A 15006-nucleotide genomic window follows, 5' to 3' on the forward strand; every position below is an offset into this window, starting at 1 on the left:
GGGATTCCTTCCATAGAGACTCTGACGATTGTCTGGTTTCTGCTTGGATACCTTGAGTGACAGGACACTCATTACCCCAAGGGACAGTATTTTGCAGTAGCAGCTAGATGTGCTGTTGGACACATCTAGCTGCTACTGCAAAAATACTTTCAAGAAAATATTGCGTTGATGTCTGTCTCTCTGAAATGTCTCTGCGGCCACCCTGGGGTTCAGGCCCCCGTTCGTGGCATTAAAATATACAGCCACTGGTATTTCTCGGGCCACGGCTCTCTGCTCAGCCCTGCACGAGGAGCTGCAAAAGTTAAAAAAGAAGACATAGTTTCCAAAAGCCAGCTAGCGCACAATCTGGGGAGATAATGAACATGTGTGGAATAATGAGATAGTGCACAGCGACAGCATATTATTAAATTTGACATTGTGTGATACTGCCTGTTTCCTTCCCAGTTTAAATCAGCGGCAATTTTCGCCACCCCCATGTCGATTAATGACACCTACATTTTAGCAGGCTCTCTGGCTTGGGGGGCTTGGAACGACCTTGACTTACTCTTGTTTGCTCTCCATCCCCGTCTGGTCTCTCATGGAGTCCTGTGGGGGGCGGGGGGGGCAGGGGGAGGTCTCTCAAACACCCCCTACCCCCATCTCTGCTTACACGGTCTTCACAATCTCCCGCTTGAGGCTTAAGACTTGCTTCTAGTTTGGCATGATATTCCTCTCCTCAGACTGCCTTCTGCTTATACCTCCTCCACGTGGTTTCCCGTGCCCCCCCCCCATTTCTCCAAAGCCTTTTGCTTGCTCCCGTTCATGCCCCTTTTCTCTCCTGCCTCTTTTTGTCCAAATTCCATTGCTTCTTCGAGGTCTGGCAGAAACTTACCTTCTCTGTGGTCCCTGCATCTCTGTATGGACAAGTTATATATTTTCCGATGGTTGCAGTTTTCTCTGTAGCAAAACTGCCAGCCGCCCCTTGGATCAGCTCTTGGCTTTCAAAGCTCATAGACCATATGCTGGAGAAGAAAAAAAAAAAGGCTTGGTGTCCTAAGACCTGGGTTCAAATCATGACTCTGCCACTTACGAGTGAGTTGTGCTTGCAGGCAAATCAAAGACTCTCATTGGCCATTGGTGTCCCCATCTGCATATTGTGGGAGGGATTCTACATATCGCCCTGGGGTTGCTGATTAATTGAGATCATGAATGTGGGGAGTCTTTTTCGGATATGCGATGGCTCACAGGAATTGGTTGCTACTATGGCTATGTCTCCTTTTATTTTATTTTTTTTTAAAAGATTTTATTTATTTATTTGACAGAGATCACAAGTAGGCAGAGAGGCAGGCAGAGAGGGTGGGGGGAGAAGGCTCCCTGCTAAGCAGAGATCCCGATGCGGGGCTCAATCCAAGGATGCTGGGATCATGACCAAGGACCCTGGGATCTTGACCTGAGCTGAAGGCAGAGGCTGTAACCCACTGAGCCACCCAGGCACCCTCACTATGTCTCCTTTTAAAAGAGGAGGCAGCTGGGCTTGTACCCTTTTTTATATCCTTGGAATTTATATCAGCAACAGCAATTTATATCACCTGCTGTTTATCTAGCCTTGTGCAATTGAGCTTAGGGGGTTAGAAGTGAAGGCATGGTTTCTAGCCAACGAACTTACACGCTCTGGGGAGATAATGAACACATGTGGAGTGCTGAGACTGTGAGATTGGACAGGGTGCTATTAAATTTGACTTTGTGTGAGCCTGCCTAAAAGCCGGGTTGGGACTCTGGGGTGGGAGGTGCTGGCAGAGCTTGGTTGATGGGGGAAGACTTCCTGGAGGAGGCAGCCTGGAGCCAGATCTTGAAGGCTGGGTAAACCCTGGGTAGGGGAAGAAGAAGCAGGAGGGTAATCCAGGCAGGGAGATTTCTCTGTAGAACACTGATCACCCGGTCCAGGGTTAGACCACAGAGGGACTCCCTGTCCATCAGGAGCTGTGCTGGGTGAGAAGGTGGGGATGGGGTGCGGCAGTTCAGAGGTAGTTTCTCATTTGCAGATGAGAAAGACTGCAGCTGGGGTCTCTAACTCGGTAGGGAGGGGCCGGGTGCTTGCAGGTGCAACTTGCATTGGAAATACTACTCAGGAGTTCCATTTTGGATCTAGCGTTCTCTGGTTTGACTTCGTCTGGCTTCCTGGAGAGTCACACACGTGTTGGGGGGACTCATGAGCATTGCCTCCCACTGGGCAGATACCAGGCATAACCAGGCAGTGGGGGACTCAGAGCGTGGTCCAGTGGCATGGCCAGAATGATGCACTCACAGGGAGATTACATATGAATTTGGAGAAGCTGTGGAGAAGATAGCTAGTGGTGATGTTGCCAGGGCTAAGCCCCCTAAGATCCATCTCTTGGTAAGACCTGGGACTTGGAAATGCCTAGGTCTTCTTGTTATCAGCCCCACGCATTTTCTGGGGTGAGTCATTCATTTACATGCTCTTATTGCCAGTGGGTCACCATCACCCAGTTCCTGGTGGAGTTAGAGATAAGCTATCAGGAGTCCTTTCCGGTGGTGTCTCCTGTCCCACCTTTATAGCCGCTGCATTTCAAGGACCCTTTGCCTGCAGCCTGTTTAGGGGATGGGGTGCTGAAGGCTGCTAAGCTCAGGATGAGAGCAGGTGATAGCAGAGCCCTTGCGGCGGCTCACAGCCTCCTTTGTTCTTGTATTTGCCCAGCCTTGAGCAAACAAGTCACAGTAAACTACGCTGCATTTGGATATTGGAAATGCAAAGAGAAAGTGTCTGGAAGAACAATAAAGGAGTCAGAGCAGAGGCGACGGGTGCGTGCAGGAGATTACATTGTTTAATTCCCCTCAAAGGCAAGGTGGTTTCCCAAACGAGCAATGGTTATATGAAGCCTGGCTGGAGTGGGGGGGAGGGTTGCCTGGTGTCGGTGTTTCGCTCTTTCCAACATGAAACTCATTTGCCTGGATGCTGACTCAGAATTTGCAGGCAGGACGTAGGCACCCAGTTTAGCTCAGCCCCGTGAACGACAGAAGAAAACATCAGGCCTCAGGAGCTCCAGCCTTGCTGGGGAGGAAAATCAGGTAAGAACAAAGCAGTTGGGGAAGCAAAAGGGGCTCAGCCAAAAGGCAGTGTCTCCATAGGGCTCAGACGCGGGGAAAGCCTCTGTCTTCCCTGTGCCAAGCAGTTGCTTCTTCCCTCTGTCCGCACTCTGCAGTCCTTGGCTAGCACAGACCTGCATTTGTACCTTCACGTAGTCAATTACACATCTGTCTCTCTCATTAGACCTGGGGTTGGCGCACTATAGCCTGGGTGATTCTTGTAAGTGAAGGTTTAGTAGATCATGGCCGCCCTCATTCATCTGCTCACGGTCTCTGGCTCCTTTGGTGCCGGGAGGGCAGAGCTGGGTTCTGGGAACAGAGATAGTCTGCAAAGCCGAAAACATTCGCCATCCAGCCCTCCTCGGGGAAGGGTGGCCAACTTTTAATTAGACAATAGGCAGATAGAGGGCAGGGGACTGGCTCTTCCTCCTTTTCAACCCCTAGGCACAGCGCTTTGCACACTAATGCTTAATTAAAAGAAGTGTCCAGGCAGGGGAGAGTGAAGAGCATCCAGGGAAACAGTTCAATTACTTAAGAGCAGGAGCCGTTTTCAAGGACTTTAAAAGCCTTCATTTACATATACAGAGTTGATAAGCTAATTGCACAACAATCTTGTCCTAAATTAAAGCAGCCCCTCAGGTCTCATTAGATAACACCTTGTTAAACCAGTTCAAGGAAACCCGCTGTTTCTCGATGATAATAAAAGTTCAATTTCCATAACCCAGACTCTTTCTCTCCCCACCACCCTGATCCCTCTTTAGTCTGAATGAGATGTCAGGTAGACGTTTCCCCTGAAGTGGAGACACCCAAGCAGATAACCCAGCATAGTGTTTCTGGAACTGTAGAGGCTGGTGAGCGGGGCACCGTTTCTGGCATTTTGCAGTATAGACCAGGTGCTCAGGGACCGGGAGCATCCCCAGGGTCTAAGACAGTGATCATGACATGGAAATTTTAAACGTTGCCTCTGAAATTAACATTCCTTGCAACAGAGCAAAACCAATATGAAAGAATGTTTAATTAGAAGTCTACGAAACAAATGACATTATGCTATCTCCGGCTCCATTCTTCAAGTTAGTTTATAAATGATATTAAACGAGGACGTGAGTACATTTTAAGGTGTTTGGCGGGGTGTAAGGGTGGGGCCTCTAGATGGGGAGATGGGGAGATGGGTGCAGAGAAGGATACACATTTTGTGGGGTCCAAAAGTCAGAATTTTAGGAGCTCTCTTTAAGGGTATGGATATAAATGTTCTGCAAACGTTACTTTGTGGGGTGGATGGATATAACTGGTGAACATTTTGTTAGAGTGTTTCCAGAGCCTTGCAAAGACCTAGGTGGGAGGCCCTGAAGTTTAGGTTCTATGGGTCTTATAGTGACCACTCCCCTAAGCGACTGGGTTGTTAGATCAATGGAGTCAAACAAGCTTGGGAGGAAGCCCTGTCAGCACAGGATTGGAGAGTCACAATTCTTATAACTTTTTAAAGGTTCTGACAGGGATGCCTGGGTGGCTCAGTTGGTTAAGCAGCTGCCTTCAGCTCAGGTCATGATCCCAGCGTCCTGGAATCGAGTCCCACATCCGGCTCTTTGCTCCGCAGGGAGCCTGCTTCTCCCTCTGACTCTGCCTTCCACTCTGTCTGCCTGTGCTTGCTCTCGCGCTCTCTCTCTGACAAATAAATAAATAAAATCTTTAGGAAAAAAAAAATAAATAAAGGTTCTGACAAGTCCTGTCGTTCAGAATATTATTTGATCCAGAGTTTCTGAACCTTGTTCTTGCCATAGAGACCCTCTCTTGGGGAAATATTTTCAAACAACTGAGAAGCAGGCTGGGAATGGCTGACTTTGCCCCCATCCCTTCCTTACCCCTTCCCAATCCCATTTGCCTTTCTGAAGGAGCTAACTGGGGCAAGGACTCCAACCCTCCGGCTGTCTCAGGGCGGAGCTGGGACCCTCCCCAGTCTGGGATTGCAGTCACTGCCTGTCAGCAAGGTGCTTTTCCCGCAGGGGCTGGCTGAGAGGCAAGGACAGGGTCTGGCCTACTCAGAAGGGGGTTCTCATGTAATAAAATACTTTCCTAAAAAAAAAAAAAAAGTTCTGTAGCTCAGACTTTCTCTTCCTCAGAATTTTAAAAGAATGGGGCATTTTGACTCAAATGAGGGCAAAGGGGGTTGACGTATGAATTCCTGAGTCTCACATTTTTTTTAAATATATTTTTATTATTATTTATTTATTTGACAACAGAGATGACAAGTAGGCAGAGAGGGAGGAGAAGCAGGCTCCCCACTGAGCAGAGAGTCCAATGCGATCCCAGGACCCTGGGATCATGACCTGAGCCGAAGGCAGAGGCTTTAACCCACTGAGTCACCCAGGCGCCCCCCTGAGTCTCACTTTCTATTAGCACTGTCTTGTTTTTTTCTTTGAGTTTGGTGCAAGACTGGTGACATAATTTTAGGTCCCTGTGCAAAACGAAAATGCTGGGGGGCCCCGTTCAGAAATTATGTCAAGAGAGTGACAGCCAAGCACGAAACCACGTGGGGGCCCCTTCTGAGCTCAGGGCCTCAGTGACCCAGGAGGCCAGTCATGGTCTGGGTGTATTTGTGTTTACTCATTTACTCATTTCAAAGATCAAGGTTCTCAAGGACCTGTAAAGTCTGTTGGGGAGACCCAGGGGCGTAGGGGAAGGACTGTGATCTTAGCATAATGGGCCACACCTGGGTACCACGTGGAGGAGCGTTTTTGGGGGGGGGGCGGGTCAGTAACTGAGCTTAGAGTCACTCAGGGAGGCAGCGTCGTTCACATTATCATTATAATTAGCTGCTGCTCCTCCCCTGAAAACAGGGCTCCAACTTGCGTGTTACCCAAACAGTGCTAGCTACCACAGTTCCAGGTGGATGGGGTCAGCTTGCAACAGCTCTCTCTTCCTGGCTTGTAATAATTAACTCTTCTATCAGGGGACTCCGTCTCATTGTCTTCCCTGTAAACAGTTGGTAATTAGGAGCATTGCAATGGGGTGAGAAAGTGGGAACCCAGGAGGGAACAGCTTCCCTGGTTCTGAGGGCCTGCCTTTACAGCAGCATCGGGAGTGGGGGGAGTGGGGGGAGTGGGGCGTGGGTGGGGAGATGGACCAGAAGTAGAATGGGGGCCAATCCTTTTACTGCCTCCTGACTAAGCCTTCCAAGTGCAGGGAGTTGGGGGAGGGTGGAGGGTGGGGTTTCTCAGCAGGTAAGGCTAGCAAGTGCTTTTTTTAAAAAAAGATTTTATTCATTTATTTGACAGACAGAGATCACAAGTAGTCAGGCAGGCAGAGAGAGAGGAGGAAGTAGAGTCCCTGTGGAGCAGAGAGCCCGACGTGGGGCTTGATCCCAGGACCGTGGGATCATGACCTGAGCCGAAGGCAGAGTCCCCAACCCAGTGAGCCACCCAGGCACCCCTAGGAGGTGCTTTTGATAAGGGTTTTCTGGGCTTCCGTGCCCCAGTGTGGATTCAGAAAGGGTTGGAGGCACACTCTGAGCTGTTCTGAACTGCGCACGAACTAAGTTCATGCGCACCGGGCTCCTGCCTCCCGTGTGTTCTACCTGGGAAGCCTGGTCCAGAAGCCGGCGCTGTACCGCTCCCGCCCCAGACAGAATCTCCTCCAGGTCTGCAGAGCGGCAGGAAAGGAGGGACGTTGTTCGACAGCTGTGGGAGCCAAGTATGGAACCTAAGAGTGACCAGAGAAGGTGGTGGTGGTGTGCGTGTGCCCTGTTTTCTTCTCTTCAGGCCACTGAGGGCATCCTCTCCTGACCCTTGAAAACAGCAGTGGTTTTTACGGAACAAGCTTCCTCGTTTTTAGTTTTTACTCTTTTTGGCTCATGACATTGAGCCTCTGCGTCACTCTCTTGGAGCTAAGGGAGAGAGCCGGGGAAGGGGGGGGCTCTGCCTGTGCTCTGTGGGGGTGGCGAGATCAGTGGGGCACCCCCTGGAAGGCCCAGGAGGCAGGACAGCCGCAGGGGACAGGGGACGCAGGCCAAATGCGAGACCTTCGCTAAAATCCCTTTCTCTAAGGGGGGAGGGGGAGACACTCTGTACTGGTCCAGAGGCAAGGCCATGCGGATTGGGGAAATACAGTTACCTCTCCACACCTGCCCTCCTCGACGACCCCCCATGTCATGCATCCTCGTCCTCGTATTTGCTCTCCTGTCCCCAGAACAGATGGTTTTGAGATGCCCTTTGTTGAGATAGTCCTTTCACGGAGGGTATGTTTGTTAATCATGAGGTTGAGAGCAAGGGTGTCAACCCAGGTACAATTTACCTGGCTCTTTCTAATTGCAGTAGAGAAGCCCTAATGGATTAATAACTTCAGTGGGGGTGGGGTGAAGTAGGTCACTACCCCCTTCTCTTTGGAGGCTGGCTTTCGCTTGTCAGTGCTTCTGCCTCGAAGACCCAGCCTCCTCTGCCCATTTCCTTAGTGTCACAGGTGGCTTGCTCCCTCCCTGTCTGACCTACTGGGCGACCCAAGGCAAGTCCCTTCCTGTCCTAGGGTTTCCTCTGCCCAATCTGTAAGCAGAGGGCAATAGACCATCTCTGCGATGGGGAGGGGGCGGGTGGAGGGGTGCTTTGTCCTTATAGCCTTCTCGCTGCAGAAAGCCGGGATGTGCCTATGGGAGAAGGTAGCCGGAGAAACTTTCCAGGGCCATGCTCTTAAAAACAATGCGTTTCTCCACTTTGTGGTAAAACCTCCATGCTGACCTCAGTCTGATGTTAGGTTTTCTAGGCTAGGCTGGTGGATGTCCTCACTGGGGACAGGGGCATCTCCCACAGCCTCATACTGGCAATGACAGCTCGTGCTAGGGTCTGTCCTGCCCATGTCACAGAGATGATAATGAGTCCTTACTATTTACTGAGGGCTTACGGTGGGTGAAGGACAGTGCTGAAGGGCCGAGACACAGTACCTTATTTCATCCCTTGTACTATTATTTCCGTTTTACAGGGAGGAGTGCTGAAGCTCAAAGAACGCAGGTAACTTGCCCACGCTCACAGAGCTAGCAGGTGGCTGAGCAGGGATTTCTAGCCCACACTCTTTTTTTTTTTTTTTTTTTTAAAGATTTTATTTATTTACTTGAGAGAGAGACCGTGAGAGAGAGCATGAACGAGGAGAAGGTCAGAGAGAGAAGCAGACTCCCCATGGAGCTGGGAGTCCGATGCGGGACTCGATCCCGGGACTCTGGGATCATGACCTGAGCCGAAGGCAGTCGTCCAACCAACTGAGCCACCCAGGCGTCCCTAGCCCACACTCTTGACTACTCGCCGACCTCCTTCCGTTCGGTGCCTGTTTAAAGGGCCATTAAAATTGGGAATGCTCCTTCTCCGAGCCACAGCCTTCTTTGATTCTTCTTATCACGGTGAAACCGGACACCCAAAGTCGGAGATGACCCAAAGGGTTTATATTCTCTCTCTATTCTTGTAAGTTGCAGTGCCCAGTGACAGCCTGGATTACCCTCACTGCTCAGGGCCCCTGCTGGAGACGGGCTTCAGTCTTCTGAACGGGTCAGCACTCAGCACGGATTTGCCCCTTCCTTTCTGGGGGCGGGGGCCGGGGTTGTGGTGTGGCTGAGTTACTCCTTCCTATGCCTGGCCTCTACCTGCTTGGCCAAGGGACTGGGCCAGGCTGGGGAAGGGGGTGGGAGGCCAAGGGAGAAGGGCTTCTTTTTCCTGTGGCTTTTCTTGAGGAGAAGTTGCAGACCAGTGGTGCTCTCCGATCACAGCCCTTTTACCTCATTTGGAACGGTGAGGAGCAAGTACAGTTCACTCTGTTCTTTTCCAGAAATACCAAAAGGCAAGCAAGCATGGTTTTTAGACTTTTCAAGGAATTTACAAACATCACATATTCCCTGCTCTGTCCGTCTTCTGTGCAGTCACTCTCCTGGAACAACAGTGGGTAGCCACGGTTGTGGTCTGTGCCACTGCCACGGGGTAATGTTGGAGGGTCTTGGGCCCCGGAGGGGCATCCCACAAAATGCCCAACTTCTGACCCCAGGAGCAGCGTCTTCTGACTACAGAGTGTTCTCCTAACCCGAGTGAGCTTTCCGGCCCGAGGCTTTGTATATGCCCAGCAGGGTCTGTGTGCTCCTCTTGGAAGAGGCAGAAGCTGAGGCCCAGGGAGGTGAGGAACGGAGGCCATCCAAGTGGAACCAACAGCTGCAGCAACACCGGGTTCCTTGGCCCGGATTCCGGGATTCTTTCCACCGACCAGCTCTCCTGTACGGACAGCTCAGGGATCAAAGAAAGCACCTTGATTTCAGATTTTCTTCTCCTCTGACTCACGTTCAGGAGACTTGCCTCCTTCTAGCTTGGGCCTTGTACCTAGAAAGTTTCCATCCGAGGCTGCTACCTCCAGGAGAACAGAAGGTCCCAGTGGGACTTAGGAAAAATGAGATCAGTCCCAGGCCCCGATCTCTCTGAAAAGTTGTTATTGAATTCTGTGTGTGGCCCTGACCTGGATTTAAAGATTTGCAAGAAGACAAATTCCAAACAGATGCCCATTAGGGCCCTGACAGCCGCAGCTTAAAGATAACATTTACATTCTGCTGGGGTGTGGATCTCTCTGTTCCCCGCTCAGCCCCTCTCTCGCCTCCGGTGGGATCAATACCTCGGCTGAGGTTACATGGAGGTGGCCACATTCTTTTAAGCTGTTTGCTCAGCGCTTGGTTTGCTCTGCTAACATGCCAGGCACTTCTTCCAACAGGCCTGTTTGCCCAGTATTAGGGCTGTTTGCCGAAACACCTACCCCAATCCGAGGGGGCTCAGCTTTCCAAACAGTTGGTCCCCACATCTGTCAATCAATAACGCCAATCGGGTTCCTGATATGGACAGCAAGTGTGGCCAAGTCCAATATTTGCCCAAACACCGCCCCTTCCCCCTGCACCTGACTCTCCCCCAGCCTGACAAGGCCGACATTCGCCAAACGCACAGGCTGCTGGGAAGAGGCAATGTTGGCAGGCAGGGAGCTGATTCCAGGAAGGAAGGGCACACGAACAAACACGATCGCTCCTTTATGGAGGTCATTTACTGAAATGCATGGTGATTACCTGCTCATCCAGCCCTGGCGTCATTAAAAATGGCAGGCTCGGGGCTCTGGTTTCCCTGGGGCTGGCAGAAGAAAGTGGATCTCAAGTTGTGAAGATGGAGGTTGGATCCGGGGGTTGGCTTGGCATCACAGGTGACCATAGGGACATCAGGCCATTATCAAACCCAGGAAATCAGCTCTGAAGAAGGACGAAATGTTCGCGAGGGAGAACATACCCTCAAAGGACGCTGATATTTAGTGGGTGCAGTTTTTTCACAGATTCGGACTTAGTAGGTTGGTTCACAATATTGTGAATGCACTAAGTGCTCCTCAGTTGTTCTCTTTCAAATGGTTAATTTTATGTCATGTGAATATCACCTTAGTTGGGGGGGAAAAGAAAGAATGAATCCCAGGGAGCCCGGGAGGTTTACATTTGAGAGACTCTGATGCCTAACTCGGGCTTTGGCTCAGAGTAAACGCTTAATAAATGTTTATTGAAAGAACAATCTAACATTTGCACAGTCAACAAAGCTCTTTGTTACACATGAGCTCATTTCATCCTTAAAGAGCCCAGTGAGCTGGGCAGGGAGGAGAATTGTTCTGTTGTAAAGGAGAAACTGAGGCCGAGAGGGGAGAGTGGTTTGTGTAACGTCACAGGGCTAGTCGGGGTGGTACTGGGACTCAAGCCCAAAAGTCTCTGAGGCCAAAGTCTGTGTTTGTACAGCCTTACTGTTGTGTCTACCTCATGACTTGACGAATATGACTTCCCCCTTCTTTTAGGGTATGACTTCCCCCTTCTTTTAGGGTATTGATTACTAAAAATACTTAAAAACTAGACTGTCCAGCAAAGTCACTGATTCTCCGTCCGAGTTCTACCACAGGACTTGAAAAATACTTGTTGACTCACTCAGTGGCAGAGACCAACCTCTGGTTGCCGTGGTGACTGTCCAGCGCAAAGCTCGGCTGATTAGGTATCAGTGAAGCCCAAGAACTCTGGCTGCGAAGCGTCTGGAAGAGGGAACTGGGGTCTGTGGGTGGTGACTCCCAGAAGGCATTGCTGGGTGCAAGGTGTCCTCTGGGTGCACAGCACCAATGGCACCGTGCGTGAGGGAGCCTGGTGCTGGTTGGGCCATCTTACCACTGTCACTTGTTGGTCTAGGTGGTGATAGTATGAACCCTTGATTAGAATTATGGAGAATTTCAAGATCATGATAGCTGAGCATGAAATCTAGTACATGTTGCTCTGAGGACAGGGTCTGAGAGACTGCACAGATCTCTGTCGTGTGGCCCCCGGGGCAGGCATTGGCTGGCCTCCAGGGGAGCATCTGGGGGTGGGTCTGTATAAAGAGCCCAGGTGGGGGGCAGGAGGAATAGAAGACATCGCTTACTTAGGGCATCCCCCTTTTCTTGGGGAGAACTCCAGCATGCTTCCCCCTCACTTCAGGATCAGAGCAGCCTCCAGACCCACGTGGGGTTCCACCCTGGCTCTACTGCCCAGAATCTCTGTGACATGGGTTGGCACACTGAACCCCTCAGAGCCACTTGCTCCTTGGTTATAGAATAGTGCTTTTCTCATCTGGTTAGTGAGGGTCCAATGAGAAGATGCTGGGGTGCCTGGCGGGCTCTGTTAGTAGGGTGTGGGACTCTTGATCTTGGGGTTGTGAGTTTGAGCCCCACGTTGGCTATAAAGATTACTTAAAAATAAAGTCTTAAAAAAGAATGAGAAGATTCCAAAGGCCTGGCACAGTGCTGAATACACAGTGTCCCTCTTCGCAGACCATACCACCGCTTCTCCAGATGATGCGGGACTGAGTTTTTCTCAGCTGGACTTGAGTTGGCTGGCAAGAAAACACATAGGTGGATTGAAAAGTCAGATGCTTTCAGAGGCTAAGTGGAAAGTAGCTAGGAAGGAGAGAGGCTCCAGAGGCAAGGCTTAGGGAGTGGTGGGGACTGTGGTGAACTGGAGGTTGGGGGCCCTACCTAATGCCACCGAACACGGAAGACCAAATTTATAGGGTAAGATGCTGCCGGTTCATTAGGGGGCGAGGGAGGCCATTTTGAGAACTTTCAAACAGTAAGTTGAAAACTGAGACATTACATCGACATTGAGAGGCGAACTTAAAATGCCATAAGGCCGCACTCGGTAAGTTATAAATGTGGCTCCTGGTGCCAAAGCAACAAGGTATCAGAGTCAGTCCATGCTTCTCATCATCTGTGCCAGAGAAATGGATCCACGTCCTGGGGGCCAGCTCTGAAAGACACCGCAGGGGGCTGTGAGGGTATCTCAGGCTGTGTACAAAGCATGGGGTGATGGGCACAGGCCTTGAGTGCAGGGGATCAGCACGTGCAGAGGAGTTTGAAAAAAACCAAGTTTGACTGAAAAAAACCAAATTCAGTCTGCTTTGATTGTCACCTCGCCCTGGTGATTATACACAATGTCAGCGATAAAATTCTCTGTGAAAAATCTTTCCTTGGCCTAAGGTGTAAGCCAGTGGGGGCTCCTGACAGTAATAACAAGTCTGAGCATATAAGCCTCCTTATTACCGCTGCTTTAATAAACATTTTATTGTACAGCGATGTTAATTTGGAGAACTTCCAGTTACAGAGTTGTGTGTCCCTCCTGCCCTGTGGTAGCACAAGTACCTGAGCTTAAAAAAGTAGATTTGATGCCGCTGATAGCGGAGCGATCGTAAAGGTGCAAGATGTAACCTGACTTCTTGCACACTGCCACGCTGGGTAACCATGGGAATTGAGTTTTGTTTAAAATCTGAAATGACCAAAGAGGGCTTTGTGAGATGTAATGCTTTTGTTTAGTGAGTGCAGATTTTATTTTATTTTTTAAGATTTTATTTGTTTATTTGTCAGGGAGGGAGAGAGCACAAGCAGGGGGAGCAGCAGGTAGAGGGAGGAGTAGTGTCCCCGATGGATGTGGGGCTCGATCCCAGGATCCTGAGAGATTGTGACCAGAGCTGAAGGCAGACAGTTCACCTACGGAGCCACCCAGGCATCCCATAGCGAGTGCGTGTTTTAGCTCATGCTTGAAAAAAGTTAACTGAATCTGAATAATGTGTTCCAAGTGGAAACTTATTTTTTAATTGTTTTCAAAAGAACAAAATCCAGAAAAGGATTTTTATCAATAATTGGTATCCTTTGCTGACGTTTTAGTTTTAGTAAAACCCTCTTGTGAGTTCACTGGATAATTATTGACATAACTTATTATTCTATCAGACTGTAACCGAAGGATCAAAGTTCAAGCTACTGGGCCTGTGTCAACAGCGTTTTAAGATAGTGGTGCTTTTTTGTCCTGTAGGGACTTGGAGTGACTTGCAGTGTCTTGTAGTATTGTGAAACTGGCCGCTGGTTTGTAATCATTCTGAGATTATAAAGAAACTTCAAGTGGGCACCTGTACCAACCTGAAATGACCTAAATTCAGTGGAGCTCAGCAAAGAAAGGGGGGAAGAAAGAAAGAGGAGGTGATTGAAACAATGTCTGGATGTATTAAGAGTATGTAACACTTTGGAAATCATGAGTAGTTATGGAGAATTCTGAAGAAATGACAATGGGCCTCTCTAGAGCACATGTAATACTGTTTTTCATTGCATATCATAATTTTTACAGAAAATAATTTTGTTGTTTGGAGGAGGAGTGAGTTAAAAATTGATCCCCCCTGGGTGTCCATCTTTCTCCTTATGTTGCTGATTTGCCAGCTGTGGTCAGGCTGCATGGGTTGGGGGCCCTGGTCAGAGTGGGGTGGTTACAGTCAGGGGCTGAGGTGTGGTGAAGTCAGTTGCCATCACACCCTCTTTCTCAAGCAGCTCCTACTCCCTCGGAAAGGGGCCTGTATTTGGGCTTTCTTGTTGAGCAGACGTGCCCTTGGGTTGCCTCCAGTCGGCCATGTTGGGAGGCTCAGCTCCTGTCTCATCCTTTCCTGAGATGTGGTGCCAAGCCTGGAGGGAGACTGGGGCAATGTCACCTGTCTCTGGGGTTGCCCCAGCTGGTAACAGCCCCCCCCCCATCTACTTAAAAGTAGCCGTGTTTAGAGTGGGGTCACGTAAAACAGACAGATAGGTACAAAGTTCCTCCAATGGCCCTCTGGGAAATTCTTTGGAATTCCATCAACACGACTATGTGTTAAATGCCTTGTTCAGGTGCAGGCCTGGTGCTGGCCCCCACGGTATCGACAGACTCAGACAAGTCCCAGTCTGCCCTCCAGGAGAGCTACATGGGTCCGCCTGTGGCTGGAATTCAAGGAAGGGTGGTGGAGACAGTTCTAAGAGCGGGTTGTTCAAAGCGGGGTGACAAAATTCACACCAGGGGTGCCACAGAAGGGCAGGAGCCTTGGTGGAATGGAGCTGCAGGTACCGAGGGTGTCTTCATATCCTCCCACCAGCACTTAGCAGCTCTGTGACCTCCAGGGAGACCCCCCAAGAAACTGGGGGTGGAGGCAATAGTCCAGCCTCACTGGCAGACATCCCTGAGGGCAAAGTAAGGCCACACTGAAGCTCTAGGCCCTCCACAGAGGAAATGCTTACTCAGTGCATGATGAGCTCCCTGGGGCTCTCTACCCAGAGGCACAGTGGAGGCACAGTGGAAAATTACCCTGCACCTCACACTCAGGGAGGTGCCCCTTTTTATAGGGGCTGGGCTCATTTTGCGCATGGGCTTCTGGTGAGCGAGCCCAAACCAGACTTGGAAGGCCTAGAAGGAGCAGACAAAAACCGTGCCCTGGCATAACCTCTGTCAAATATACTTTGTCTCAGCGGAGCTTTTGAGAGAAGCCGGAGAGCTCTTGTAAAATATAAATTGTCATTTTTGTTACTAATAATAGTAATGACAATTCCTGGGCTCCCGTCCTGAGATCGTCTGTCTGCAGGCAACTT

General features: G+C 50.1%; 2 long non-coding RNA genes across 2 annotated transcripts in view; both read left to right on the forward strand.

The window, feature by feature from the left end:
- The first annotated feature begins 2826 nt into the window (after nt 1-2826).
- Nucleotides 2827-15006, forward strand: part of LOC131999207 (uncharacterized) — an 88455-nt gene continuing 76275 nt past the window's right edge. The window contains exon 1 of the long non-coding RNA XR_009399050.1: nt 2827-3066. This is a non-coding gene — a long non-coding RNA (uncharacterized LOC131999207). The remainder of the gene's footprint in view (nt 3067-15006) is intronic.
- On the forward strand, nt 6572-8430 carry LOC131999208 (uncharacterized). Its single transcript, XR_009399051.1, has 2 exons — nt 6572-6771; nt 8164-8430. It is a non-coding gene; the product is annotated as an uncharacterized LOC131999208 (long non-coding RNA).

This window comes from Mustela nigripes, chromosome 13 (genome assembly GCF_022355385.1).
Source record: "Mustela nigripes isolate SB6536 chromosome 13, MUSNIG.SB6536, whole genome shotgun sequence".
NCBI classification, from domain to species: Eukaryota; Metazoa; Chordata; class Mammalia; order Carnivora; family Mustelidae; genus Mustela; species Mustela nigripes.